Source organism: Lissotriton helveticus, chromosome 7 (assembly GCF_964261635.1).
Source record: "Lissotriton helveticus chromosome 7, aLisHel1.1, whole genome shotgun sequence".
Lineage (NCBI taxonomy): Eukaryota > Metazoa > Chordata > Amphibia > Caudata > Salamandridae > Lissotriton > Lissotriton helveticus.
The window spans coordinates 282186388-282201454 of record NC_136068.1 but is presented as its reverse complement, the minus strand read 5'-3'; positions in this window follow the sequence as shown (position 1 = coordinate 282201454).

Genomic DNA, 15067 nt, shown 5'->3' with positions numbered 1-15067 from the left:
ATGAACGTGATGTTCTGTTATTCTTAGTAGTGAAAGGCAGCATTCCTATGCAGTACAATGTCAAAACATTTTTAAATATTTCAACAAGAATTGAGTAGCGTAGGTTGTAGAGATCCCACCCTCATAGAGATATTTGATACATAAAATGAGTATGTCAAAACTTTTCTTAGAGTTCTGGGCAAATTGGTTACTATTGGCCTATATCCACAATGCTTATTGTAGTTGATTACTAGGTGTCCATAAATATAAGTAGTATTGCACTGAAAAGTTTAGTCGAGACTCCCTTTGTATGTTTTACACTCCTTCAGTAGCTTGATTAAACACTCGTGTCTTACCTTAGGTAGTATTGGGTTTGTTTAAATGTAGAATAAACCACTAAGCATTTTATTTTGCAAGGAATAAATCCTTGTTTATAAACAGGAAAATGGGGAAGATAATAGGGAGACCAAAACAAACATGAAAAGTCCTAGCACCTCAAAATGCCGAGATAGAAGACCAAAGATGGTTGCGTACCTACCCACAACTAACCCTTCCATTTGTTCATATGTTCACTCAATATAAATCTATGGCACATGCATCACCAAGACTAAGCAGCCTTCAAATCACCTTAGATCCTTCCGGTGCTACCTGTGCTTCAGAAAGTGTAATGTCAATCAGTGAGTCAAAATGACAAACTGGGAATGATGCAAAGATGTATTAGGACATTCTGGGCCTTTCCCCTCATCAGAGTTTCCAGGAAGGAAAGTACTAGGGTAGTTAAGTGGATATTGCCAAAGGAGTGGCACCCATCCAATATACCAACCCAAATGGACTACAGCTTGGGAGATAGTAGTGCGCGCTAACCAATATGGCTGCTGCACTGTAATCTCTGATGTGGGGCAGGATTTGTGGGGTTCTTTGTGACCGGCAGGTGGCAGATAACACAGAGGAAATGCAGGGAGGTTTCGCTGCATTTCCTTAATGAGAGCAGTAGAATTTTCCTTCTATCACGCTCCATCGGCTTTCCTCCCCTCCGACAGCAGTTTCCTCTAGTGAAGGGGGCAGTCTAGTGCATAGAGTTTTATTGGCTTAACCCGCCTCCTTTCGACTTTGGCTCTATTTTAAGGGGTTTAATCCCTGTTTTTTAAAGTGATCCTTCTGTTGTGTAATGAACTTGGTTGCAGGCTGCTTAACATGGGGGCAACTATACAAGCCTACAAGTTTTACCCTCAGAGACTTGCGTCATAACACTTTACATCTTAACTCTTTTGAGGCCTTCTGTTAAATAACTGTTCATAATGCATATGGTAAAACAATCTATTTATAACCAATACTGCAAATACAACATTTAATGTATTCTATCCTTCTTGTATACTGCAGCTCATATTCTATATTGGGCTGCCTCTGCCTGACACTACCTCTGGGCTTTGCCTTTTCTCATCATCAATTATTAAGTTAAATTTTACTACCATTAACTCTACAAGTGTCACTATGGAGATGAAGCTAATAATGCCAACTCATTAATACAAATGGAAACAAACTACTTCCTCTACACCTAACAAATCCAAAGTGGTGGAATTTCAAGAAAAATCACTTACTAGAATTTGGGAAGAAATTCAAACTATACATCATTCTAAATGCTAACTCTATCTGTTCAGACATAGAGCATATTCAAAGGGACATTGCTTCTCTTTCAATGAATGCATGAGATAATGAGATCAAAATACGGGTTAACGTCAAGGCAATCTCAGCTATGAACCCTCCAGTTCACCAGATATCTCAAACACAAACCACCCTCCTAGATCTGAAGAACAGAAACCCACAATATAATCTACAACTTTTTAATGTTGCAGGAAGTATTGGAGGACAGAACTGTCGACCATACTTGGATTCCACATTACCTAAACTACTTAATATTACATTTCCAGAAAATTCTAAATTGATAAAGCTCTCGGCATCCCCTCTCTCCGCAAGCTACATCAATTCAAGCCCAGGCGAATTTTATAAAAAACATTAAGAAATCACCATCTTTTCCTTATCAGAAAGGCAGCATGAGATATTCCAACTCTACTCATAGAAGGGAACAGAATATTTATCCACCAGGATTTTGCAAAGGAGACAGTGAAGCTTTATCATCAATTTCTGAATCTAAGACCCAGACTAAAAGATGGAGTGTGTAAATATGGCCTTTTTGATCAGTTAGCGATGCGTATTTGGAAAAACAACATAGCTAAGTCTTTTTAACTCTCCAACGGAACTGATAACATATCTAGAGCAACACAATCCTGTTATGCTAGACTCATAACCCACAAGTTTTGCGGGTTAATATCAGTTTCCCACAGTATAATATATATGGGATATACAATAGCAGGTACATGCAGTGTGTTCTATCTTGCTACGCACCTTCATTTTTACTTCCCCATTTAATATGTGGTCCTAGTTTCTGACCTTTTTATGTTTTGTTTGTCTTGTTTGTCAGGTTTTTTATGTGCTACTTTCTTTTTCTTGCCCTATGTTTCCCATCTTTTCCTTACCATTCTATATATTTTTTTGTCAACAACTGAACCTACATTTTGTCTTTCTTAATGTGAAAGGTCTACCACATCCAGTCAAGCGGCATAAAATGACGGAATACCTAAAACAAATCAGTGCTGATATTTGTTTTCTAAAGGATGGACACATTACATTGTTTTGTCTTGGCTATGGGTTGCACACATGGGGTTGCTATCTTTTTCTCACACCAATCTCATGCACAATTGTTGAATCACCATCGTGATTCAGATGGTAGATTTGTATATGGCCAAGTCAAACTTGATCATCATATTCTCAATTTATTTAACATCATTGCTCCAACACTCGATGACCCTTTCTTGTGGAAAAATATTACCACAGAAATTATCAAAACTGATGATGCTCCTCTGATTATGGGGGGAGACTTTAACTTGATTCGAGACCCACTCTTAGGCTGTTCATCTACTGTCAATTTGGCCTAATAAATCTTTTCACATATTGAATTTTTTTTTCTACCTCTAAATTGATTGATTTTTGGAGATTAGTCCATCCTCCTGCTTGGAAATGTAGCTTTCCTTCAAACACACATTCCATTTTTTCTAGGATTTACTATCTACTTACTTCTAGACACTTAAGGTGTATGATCACTAATTCTGCCATTAAACCTATTTCAAATCCTGACCATGCCCTAATCTCTTTTACTCTAAACTTACATGAGTCATTTTTGCCTGAAAACGATGGAGAATTAATTCTGCCATAGCTCTGAATCTCATTAATATATTTTGTATACAATAAATCCAACAACACCTCTCAATTATTTATTGGAATGCTTTTGACCCATATATACGAGGTGTCACAATATCCATTATGGCTCATGAAAATAAAATATTATATGCACTCCTATCTAATATAGTGAAGCATTTTAGCTGAGGTAAAAAGACAAATTTATCCCGTCACGAGAAAATATGAGATAGGTTAGAAATAGAATGACTAATAATTAGTACCGAAAGAATATTAATTTAACTTATGCTGTAGCTTAGGATATATCTTTAAGTCTGAGAAATGTTTATGAAACACAATTACGGGATGATGTCATCAGTGAAATCATTTGAGATGTCATCAGGGATGTCATCAATAATGTCACTGATTGGTCAAAAGTATTGTAATATGCAAGGTCATAAGCAGTGCATTGTGGGGGTGTAAGTTATAGTTAACTTAGGTAACTATAACTGCTGAATGTGTATGTTTTTGTAGGAGTGAAATCTGAACATACCTGTAACGCCCCCGTAACCTTTGTTTTTTCAGAGATGTTATATATATATATATATATATACATATATACATATATATGCATAAAACACGTATACATATATACACACACACATATATATATATATATATATATATATATATATAGCAAACATCCCTTGAAGAAGAACGCGGAGGCCAAAGGGGATTACAGGTCAGACAGCTTGTTTATTTCTTCATTTCAGCAATGGCGGCGAATGCATTTCGGCATCAGTAGCCTTCCTCAGCGCCCAACACTGCAGCATGTCCTATTCACAAATGTTCCTTCCTGCTCAAATAATGGTTCCAGCATCTGGCACTCCTCCCCCTAATGTGGTCGACACATCCTGTATGAGTCCGTTTAGATGCTGGACTTCAACTCCCAGAAGGCACTGTACCGGCACGACTGGGTTGATGGCGTGGGGGAGTGAGGTAGACTGTGGGTCCCACTGGCTGACAGGTAGGTGGTGATAGGTTCAATGCCCCGGAATGAGGAAAGTCAACGGCCGTAGTCCTGGGTCCCCTTGTAACCGCTACATCCAGCGCAACACAAATCAGCTGCTGAGTCAGGGCAGTCAATGCGGACTATTCGCCCCCACCGAAGTGAAATACCTCGTTTTCCCCAACAATAATCTGTGTCCTCTGGCGGTCATCGGAAAATATCGATCACTCGATAGTCTTGAAGCTGCAAGCAGCTGATTGCCAGTTGAATCTCCGAGACTCTTGGTGCAGCGGGGCCATCCGTACTGTGTCTCTGGCAGGCACAGAAAATATAAAGCAAACATTCCTCGAAGAAGAACGCGGAGGCCAAAGGGGATTACAGGTCAGACAGCTCGTTTATTTCTTCATTTCAGCAATGGCGGTGAATGCATTTCAACCTCAAAGAAAGGGAGGTTCCCCTGTCATATATGCCAGGGAGGGGAATATTCAGTCACAGAAAATTGGAAGTCCCTGTTATGGTTGTAGCAGACTAGGATCGCTGAAAGAAAGCTAGGGGGGGGGGGGGGGGGGTTTCTTAGGTTTTTGTCTTTTTGTCAACTAGTAGGGATTTTACAAGGCAAACTTATAGCTAAATACAACCAAGTTAATAAAGTACACAAGAGTAAATGGCACTGCTACATAGAATTATAAAAGTATGCAAAATTTATTTTTAGCCTCCCAACTGGGTCACATTCTAAAACATAATACAAAACATTTAAAATACCACCTAAAGTGGTAACACAATAAAAATACAGACAAAGTATAAAAGGTCGACGCGGCGTTTCGGTGCTAATCAATCTTGACACCTTCATCAGGACATTAAGGACATTTGACTCCGTATCTACAAATGAATAACAGTGTTTTATCATCATTGTGTACTATATTTTTTCATTTTATCCATGCCCTGCATTTTTAAGACTATTATCTAGACAATCCACATTATGCTAATCCCATTCTTCTACCTAACCCCGGTAGTAGACTTGTTTATGTTATCTATTTGACCCCAGGATATTACTGCTGGATACCAAGTTCCATTAAGTTAGTTCTCGAAGATATGACCGAATGTACCTGTATCTTGGGTTGAGAGAGCTTTTCAATTGCTATCCAACTTGATGTGAACTTTTCGAATAGTTATCACCGTTGTTTTTATAAAAAAGAGAGTCTGTAAAGGATACAGAAACAGAGGTGCCCCTTTATTTCTTACTAGTGCCAGGACTACCATAAGTATTGTACCAAAGGCTAATTTCTTTACCTTGACGATAGAACTCAATCTTATCTATCTGCACGGAGGAACCACCGCTGACAATAGAAATGGGTCCTTTTCAGACAGCTTTAATATTTCGAAAAAGTCTTTCTTCGTGACCTAAGTGTAGAAAGATCACGTGTAATCAATCTCATGTGCGTTATGTGTTCCTTCCTGCTCAAATAATGGTTCCAGCATCTGGCACTCCTCCCCCTAATATATATATATATATGTATACCACAAACTGCTCCAAGGAATGAACCCCAGATGCTGCAGGTTGGGTCAGTGTTACGGGAAAGGAACACCCCATACAATCTAAACACCACCTCCCTTTTCTAAAGAGAGGCACACCGATACCTACTGAACGCCGTTTCAAGTACTTAAATTCACATGGCAATCTGCACACATGTAAAAGAAAACTCAATGTGTATCTACTCTTCCAGACGCTTGATCACGGGTCAACGTCTCTGCCTTTCGATTGGCCATGTTATCTAGCACAGCAGTTCAATCATCTTCCCGAATACCCAATTACAAACAGGAGTGTCAATTTCAAAAGGGACTATTTACAACAAGGGGTGGTGATGGACAGAGTCTCTGAATTAAGCAGAGTACTCTCACCGAGTCAAGAGATCAGGGCTAGATCCAACACCGTTTTTTAGCTCATTGCACCATCCCAGTTTCAGAACCTGGCTGTATGCAAATTAGTCTGTCCCTGGCCCAGTGCATCATGGGAACAGGGCAGACCAGACTACAAAAGCCAATTCTTACACTGGGAAGGAAACAAGCTTCCGGGGACCGGTTTCTGCCATTTCAGGCGTCTTCGGCCCGGCTTGCTTGAATCCTGATGGATCTAGCCCAGATCTCTTGACTGGGTGAGAGTATTCTGCTTAATTCAGAGACTCTGTCCCTCACCACCCCTTGTTGTAAATATTTTTGTCCACCCTAAGCGTGGAAGGGTATACTCAGACATGAGTCCCTTGCTCATTGCACCATCAGGATTCAAGCAAGCCGGGCCGAAGACGGCTGTAATGCCAGAAACCGGTCCCCGGAAGCTTGTTTCCTTCCCAGTGTAAGAATTGGCTTTTGTAGTCTGGTCTGCCCTGTTCCCATGATGCACTGGGCCAGGGACAGACTAATTTGCATACAGCCAGGTTCTGAAACTGGGATGGTGCAATGAGCTAAAAAACGGTGTTGGATCTAGCCCAGATCTCTTGACTGGGTGAGAGTATTCTGCTTAATTCAGAGACTCTGTCCCTCACCACCCCTTGTTGTAAATATTTTTGTCCACCCTAAGCGTGGAAGGGTATACTCAGACATGAGTCCCTTGCTCATTGCACCATCAGGATTCAAGCAAGCCGGGCCGAAGACGGCTGTAATGCCAGAAACCGGTCCCCGGAAGCTTGTTTCCTTCCCAGTGTAAGAATTGGCTTTTGTAGTCTGGTCTGCCCTGTTCCCATGATGCACTGGGCCAGGGACAGACTAATTTGCATACAGCCAGGTTCTGAAACTGGGATGGTGCAATGAGCTAAAAAACGGTGTTGGATCTAGCCCAGATCTCTTGACTGGGTGAGAGTATTCTGCTTAATTCAGAGACTCTGTCCCTCACCACCCCTTGTTGTAAATAATTTCAAAAGGGACAGCAGTATGATTATACTTTTTAAATTCAATGTCAAAAAAGCGCTGCAATCCTGTACTTAAATAAATACTGATTGTTGTGCAATTTTTCGTTGTTAAACTTGTGTATTCTTGCCTTTTTGTTTCCACTTAGCATTTGCCACTCTTTCAGCCAGCCAGCAGAAAACATCTATCCTGCTTTCTGTGCCAGCACACCTTTCGATTTTCTTTTAGAGTTATTTCTGTTCTTTATCCTTTAGGAGGCTAGGCGGGACAGGCTCACAGACTTCCATACACCACAAATTGGTCCACTCAATGAGCCCCTGGCCCTGCAGGGTGGATAAGTGTTATGGGAAATGAGCCCCCATACATAAATCCAAATACCACCCCCATTATGCTGGCAAGGGGAAAGGGGGCAGGGTAGGAATACCCTGACCACCTTGCCCTGTTCATGGGGAACCCCTGGGACCCTGCCATGGCAAAAAGCACTTTTAGAAAAGAATTTGCCCCAACATTGTGACAGGGTAATGAATCGGTAGCAAACAAACAAACAAAAAAAAACAAGTGCGGGCTCCTGCACTTGTTTTAAATGGAGCCCCTGGTTGCACCAGATCCCAGGGGCCTATTTTTTTCAATAAGTGAAGGAGGGTGCACAAAGCCACCCTCCACATGGCCAAACATGGCCGCTGGGATCACCACGTCTCCGGGACTGGCCAAGTCTTTATTTAAATGGAGGAGGGCTGCACGGCCCTCCAACTGTGGCTTTAAGAACCCTTACGACCACCACCTCCGCGGGGCTTATTAAAATGGAGGAGGGTCTTGCCGAAGGAGGCATGGAGCTGGCTGGGACTCCCCCGTGGTTTCCAACAGTGGTCACTGGGTGACCTGGGTAGGACTCAAGGACACCCAGAAAGTCGTGTCAGGCCCTGAGAGATGGGGTCCCTGGGGCCAAAATCAGCCTGGGGAATTGGGCCTCCCTCCTGCATTGAATTATGTCCAGGCCCCGGGGAATAGGGTCTCCGGGGCCAGAATCTGCCCTTTGTGGGGCCGAGCAGCCCCCTCCCCCATTAATTGTGGCTGGGTCCATGGGAATGGGATCCACAGGGCTGGTCTGACCCTGATGCTCATTTTTACAGAAATTATACCTCAGCAGGATGCACGTACAAATATTAACATAGCAGGGGCCACAGCTAAAGATCCACTTCAATAAAGGACAGCTTATGCTAAATCCTGGGCTTGGCAAAGGCAAAGTAAGTGTGTTTTCTCTGCAATTCCATATTGAAGACCATCTGAAATGCTTCCTAGAGGTAAATGCCTCGTTGATCGATTGGAGCCCAATCTGTAGTGACCATGGTGAATGGGTCCTTTCTTGTCCATTTGTGGTGAGAGCAGAGTCCATTGTTCTCCCTTTAAATTGTCATGAGTATTCAAATGTACAAATCACTTGGAAGCTTCGCCATTTGGCACCGCCCTACTTAGTAGTATGCAAATGTCTTCCTGCCTTTTACCAGGATGATGGAAAATTAACAAGTGCCCCACAGCATGTTCCCGTCGATTTTGGTAAGGTGTTGTTGATGCGGAGGAATATGAGGACATAAAATAGAAGCACTTTTACCTCGTCATAGTCTCGTTTTCTTCTCCATAGGAGGATTTATGTTATCGCATATTTCTGGATAAAGACGCAACAGGAGCAATCACATTCCCAAATCGTAAACAAGGTCACTGGTGATATTTCCTCTTGCTCCATTACACAGCTGTAGTGTATAATATGTACTGGACATTTTCCCAAGGAGGAGGCACTTAGTAATTAACCAGTAGAAAGTACTCTGCTTGGGTGGATATTTTGTCAAAACTGTGAACTCTTGTTGGAAAAATGGGCCAGTGCAGTTCCGTTGTGGCCCAGTCACTCACACAGCTACTAGCACACCCATACACACCCTTAGACACCAACTGACACTCTCAAGCACTTGCACACCGATTGACAGACTCACTCAGATACTCAGAACACCCACTCACAGGCCCACTCAGGCACTCACACACCCACTCACACACCAACTCACAGACCTACTCAAGCACTCTCACACTCACTCATAGATCCACTCATGCACCCACTCACAGATGCACTCAGACACTCTCACACCCATTCACAAACCCACACAAGCACTCATGCACCCACTCACAGAACCACTTAGACACTCTCACAGCCACTGACAGATCCATTCAGACACTCACACACCCACTCACAGACCCACTGAGAGACTCACACATCCACTCACAGACCCATTCACACACTGATGCACTCACTCACAGACTAACTCCCACACTCATGAAGGCACTCGCAAACCCACTTAGACACTCAGACACCCAAACAGTTATGAAAATGTCAAGGTACAGGGGCTGAGTAAGAAGGTTGGAATGATTCCGGCTTTTGTGTACCTAAATTCTTTTTAGCTGTGCTGTGCTGTGACAAGATCACATTGATAATTTATGGGTTGCATATATCACTTTATACCTTGTTGATTTCAAGATAGGATTTATGACTGTCAAATAGTTGCACAGATTATTTACATTCATTAAACATTTGTTGTAATATGTACCAGCACCACATTTTAATTCTATATTGTGTGCCGCTAACACAAAGTGATAAGAGCATTAGGAATTTTGGCAGAAACAATATATGCTACATTCTGCAATGTAAAGGCCATATACTACTCATTACCACTAGAAGTATCCTACCATACAAGTTGCTTAGGATAGGAAAGGAGAAAGGCCTGTCTGGGTTCGCCACTCAATATTGGGAAAGGAAGCAATTCCTTATGTTCATGTAACTCTCACATACTCTAGTAGTGTCGTTCTTCATCATCATGCTCACCCTGACTCCTAAAGGTCAGGGTGGGCTCAATCGTATTTCAGGGAGCTCGTACAAAAATAAGCCCAGGGGGTATAAAGATTAAAACTCCTCCTATGAGTCCAGGTATCCCTTTATTATGGAACTGTAGGGGAAATTAAAATATTAAAAAATCAATACGGGTCGTCAGGAGATTAATGGTCCTAGGACCCTGGTGCCAACTTGTTTCAGTCCATACACAAATTGGCCCAAAAGGGTCCCGGACTTTCTTCAGGGTAAAAAAGTGTAATCCTCCCCAGTTATAGTATCATAGGAATGACCTATTTATTTATTAATATTTCTAGGAAGCAGATAGCTGCTCCTCATTCACAACGGAAAACAGATACCTTGTCTTGTTCCCTCCTTGAGTTATGGTCACTCCATCTGAAATGAAAGTATCACAGAAAAAACCCTTTGTTTGCATGTAAAACGATCCATTCATGATAAGCTCTACGTCCCCATACTCATCCTTCAAGAGGGACGTGTGGGAGCTGTCAATGTTCATACCTATTTGATATGTTTTCCAGACTCATGACACTTCCTTGAGTCCAATTTTTGTTGTGCAAAGTGGGATACCTGGACCTGTAGGCAGAGTTTTAATCTTTATACCCCCTGGCCTTATTCTAGTAAGAGCTCCCTGAAATATGGTTGAGACCACCCTGACCTTTAGGAGTCAGGGTGAACCTGATGATAAAGCATGACACTACTAGACTGTGTGAGGGTTACATGAACAAAAGGAATTGCTTCCTTCCCCATGATTGAGTGGCAATCCCAGACAGGCATTTCTCATCTATCCTAAGCCACTTGTATGGTAGGATACTTATAGTGGTAATTAGTTTATCTGAGGAGGTTGTATCTCCACGTGGAACCCCTCTCTTTCCCTTTGTGGCTCTGGAGAGGTTTCCTCTCTGTGCAGCTACTGTGTTGACATATACTACTCATGCCAGGCTCCTCTTCTGTCCCTTTCTTAACCTCACTGGGATAATGAATGCTTTAATTGTATATGAACAACAGACACAGCACCATATGTTAATGTCTGTTAGGTCTTGCAAGGGCTGAGCCGTAGCTCGGGTGCAATCAGGAGGGGATCTGGGATTTGCAGAACTGCAAACTTCTTGTCCAGGAACACCTGATTATCGAGTATCACTTGGAGTTGATCCCGTCCAGTGGGATGACATGTAATGAAGCCCATATTATTAACATGAATGAGGATATGTCAACAGTGAGAATCTTTTACAGAATCAGATTCACATATCTCCATGACCACCATCAAATGCTGAAAAATTTGTTTAGTGAGCCCTAAAAATACAAAGCTCCTTGACCAGCTAAATTTAAAATCCCTGCCCCCAAGGAACCCTATACTATAATGCAAAACAAACATATAAGGAATTGTCAATTTGGCTGCAATGAATATTTCCTTCTATGGAAATAACCTATTGTGTACTGTTCTGAGACTCTCTAAGCCAGATACCTTGCTAATGATCAGTTTGCAGTTGCCCAGCTTTAATAGCTGAATGCAGAAGCCTGTTGAGGCAGGATTTTAATAGTCAAACTACACAAACAGGTCAACAAGCAATTATAGCCTGCTTGCAGGGAGAATTTTTACAATTTATTGGCAGATTCTTGATGCTCGTAGATATAGCAGAGAGGATATTGCCTAATAGTGCCTAGTAAAGAGATCGTATAGGTTTTACTCTGATGAATCTTATTTTAATCATGTCGGTTTTTAGAAAATGGTTCAATAATAAATATGTATGAAATGTATGAAATTTGTATAAAGGTGTTTTTATTGTAAGTTTTTATTAACTGAACAATACTTTTTTTCACTTTCATTTGTCCTGTTTTGAAGGTAGGATGTGATCCAGTAAAGGGCAGTTCCCACTATGCTGACTTTATAGAGTCTTTCGGGCACATGCATCATTGTCAATTGCATTCGCAAACGGTGCGAATCGCAATTTTCGGCCGTTCGCGAATGCATTTGACAAAATTGGGATGCATCATGTTTTTCGCAATTTTAGAAATTGCAATCATGTTGCGATTTCTAAAATTGCGATTGCATTTAAGAAATCGCATTTTGCGATTTCTTAAATGCAATGCATGAACATTTTAAATTTGCGAATTCGCAAATAGGGAGAGGTAAATTACCATGAAGTTGACCTTCATGGTAATTTGCGAAAACTTTCAAAAATGCACAAAAGTGCATTTCTGAAAGTTTCATTTTACACACGCACATGCCCTTGGGGCATGTGTGTGTGAAAAATGCACTTAACGTTATATTTCAGGGGTGCAGGGGGGGTCCTTTGGACCCCCCTGCACCCTTGAAATTGCATTCTCAATTTGCGATTCGCAAATTGCGAATCGCAAATTGAGAATGACTTCCCATTCATTCCTATGGGCCTCTAGGCCTATAGGAATCAATGGAAAGGGATTCCTTAATTGCGATTCGCAAATTGTGAATCGTAATTAAGGAATTTTAAGAAATCGCAAATTAAATTGCGAGTTCTTGATGCATAGCCTTTTGCGATTTCTTAATTGCGATTCCTTAATTTTCGCAATTAAGAAATCGCAAACGGCAACAATGATGCATGTGGCCTCTAGTACCAGAGTGTCATTGTCACCTGTTTCAAAAGCAGCTGAGAGGTTTATGAGAAGTAGTGCAGCAAACCCCTTCTGGTCAACTGTGTTCTTAAGGTCATCCCAGATGGCAAGGAGGGCAGATTCCATGCCTATTCCTGGGCGGAATCTGGTTTGGAAGTCTGAATCTGGAAGAATGCTGCTGTTTCTGTAAATTTGTCAAGCAAAGGTCCACTTGTAATTGGTCTGTAGTTGTCAGGTTAAGTGGGTCCAAGTTTGTTTTCTTTAGTAAAGGGGATATGTATGACTTGTTTAGATCTTCTGAAAATATTCCTGTAGTTAATACATTATTTATGATTCTTCTTACTGATGTGGCAGTAGAGTTAGTTAGAAGATTTTTCTTGAAAGTTTATAGTGGACTTCTATAGTGGACCTGGGTCAGAATGGCTGCCGTCAGGCCTGCTTTCTTTGACCAGATCCATAAACTCATTGTGTGATATTTGTTGGAAGGAATGCAGAGGCTGGATTAGCCTACCCTTGGAGTGTTTTTTGAAGAAGAGTCAGTGCTAGTGCCTTTCCCATGTTTTAAATAGGAGTCCACTGTGTCTGCTTTCGTTGTGCAATGACTTGCCAGTTTGTCTGTGAGTTCTTAAGTAATGGGATGAGTTCCTTCTAGACAATTTGGTTTACGAAATTCGGTGAGAATTTGAAAGAACTCTTTCTTTGCACATTTAGCATTTTGAATTCTGTCTTAATGGTATCTTTTTTTAGCTTCTTTGATGGTTGACTTGCATAATCTGTTAAATTTCTGTAGGTGAAATTTGTCTTGATTTGCTTTTGTTTTGAGCCAGGTGTGTTGCAGCTTTCTAATTTGCTGCTTTATCTCTGTATTTCTCCAAAGTTCCTGTTTTCTTTGGTCCTATTTTGTTGTTCTTACTGGTATTAGGATATCAAAACTTTCTTGTACCCACTCGTATAGGTTTTGAACAGAATCTATAGTGCTTAGATCTGTATTGGATGTTAGTTGTGTTTCTAGGGGGTCGATTCCGATCCGGTAAAATCCCCGTCCGTACGAATCGTATCCGGAGCCGTTTCCGTACGACTCGTACGGACGCCGTACGACCGGACGATTCCGATCCCGATCGGCCGACCCGGATGCGATTCGTACGGTACACGTCGATTCGTACGGAAAAGTGCACGATCACCTACACACCGTACGGCGCGTACCCCCCATGATCGCAGGGGTACGCGCCGTACCCCTGTGATCATGCGGGGTACGTGCCGTACACCCAGCGTACATGGGGTACGTGCCGTACACCCACCGTACATGGGGTACGGTGCGTACCCCATGTACGCTGGGTGTACGGCACGTACCCCGCATGATCACAGGGGTACGGCGCATACCCCTGCGATCATGGGGAGTACGTGCCGTACCCGGGGGGGCGTTCCGTACCTGTTTTGGCACGAACTCTGCGTTTACGACTGTTTTCGGCTCCCGTAGGAAAAGGGTCGTACGGCGCGTACCCGACACGAATCGTACTTGCTGGGTCGTAAAAACCAGCCGCGAACCGTAGTGATGTCGCGTACAACCGGTTCCGAGTGAAACTCGTACGGAGATTTGAGTCGTACGGAGTCCTGTACGACTCGTACGGAGTTTGGCACCTGGTACGGATCGTACTTCGTCGTACGTACGGGACGTCTACGGGTACGATTCGTATGGGGGAAAAAACTCTCCGTACGACGATTCGGAGCGCATTTTACCGGATCGGAATCGACCTATAAGTGTTCGAAATTGAGTTTGCTTAACGGTTGATAGATAGATGCATGTAAGTTGGTATTATTGCTTTGTGTTGCTTTATGTTAGAAAGCAACCAAAGGGTGGTCTCACCATGTGACAGGAGTAATCGTTTGACAGATAATTCATTCTGTATTAGCAAAACTGGCATCTAGAGTGTGTCCAGTGATGTGTGTAGGTTTTTGCACAATCTGATGTAGGTGCAGTGCGTCTAGGCCAGAGATGCTGGGAATATTGCATTGTTACGTGGAGGTCTGCAAAGGAGTAGGAAGTTACAGAAGGAGGATGGTGAAGGGTTGCATCTGGTGAAAGGACGTCACAACCTTGTATGGAGGCGTAGTCAGCTTTAGTGATATTTAATGTTTGATTGAATACAACAGCCATGCCACCTCCTCTTTTCCCTATAAGATTTTGTGTGATAGCTTGCCAGCCTACATGGTGGCTTCATGCAACATTGGAACAATGTCAAATCCCAACCATGATTCAGTTATAAAGAGTAAGTCAGGTTGAGAGTCAGTGAGAAGGCCTTAGATGTGGTACTTGTTTTTGAAGAGTGATCAAGCATTTATTAGTAGTCAGTTTAGAGAATGTGTTTTGGTGATTGTGTAGATTCGTTTTATAGAAGAGTGAGCAGTATTTTGTGGCTTTGTAGCAGGTGTTTGCTTAGTGTTAGTATTAGCTGTATGAGGATAGCAAT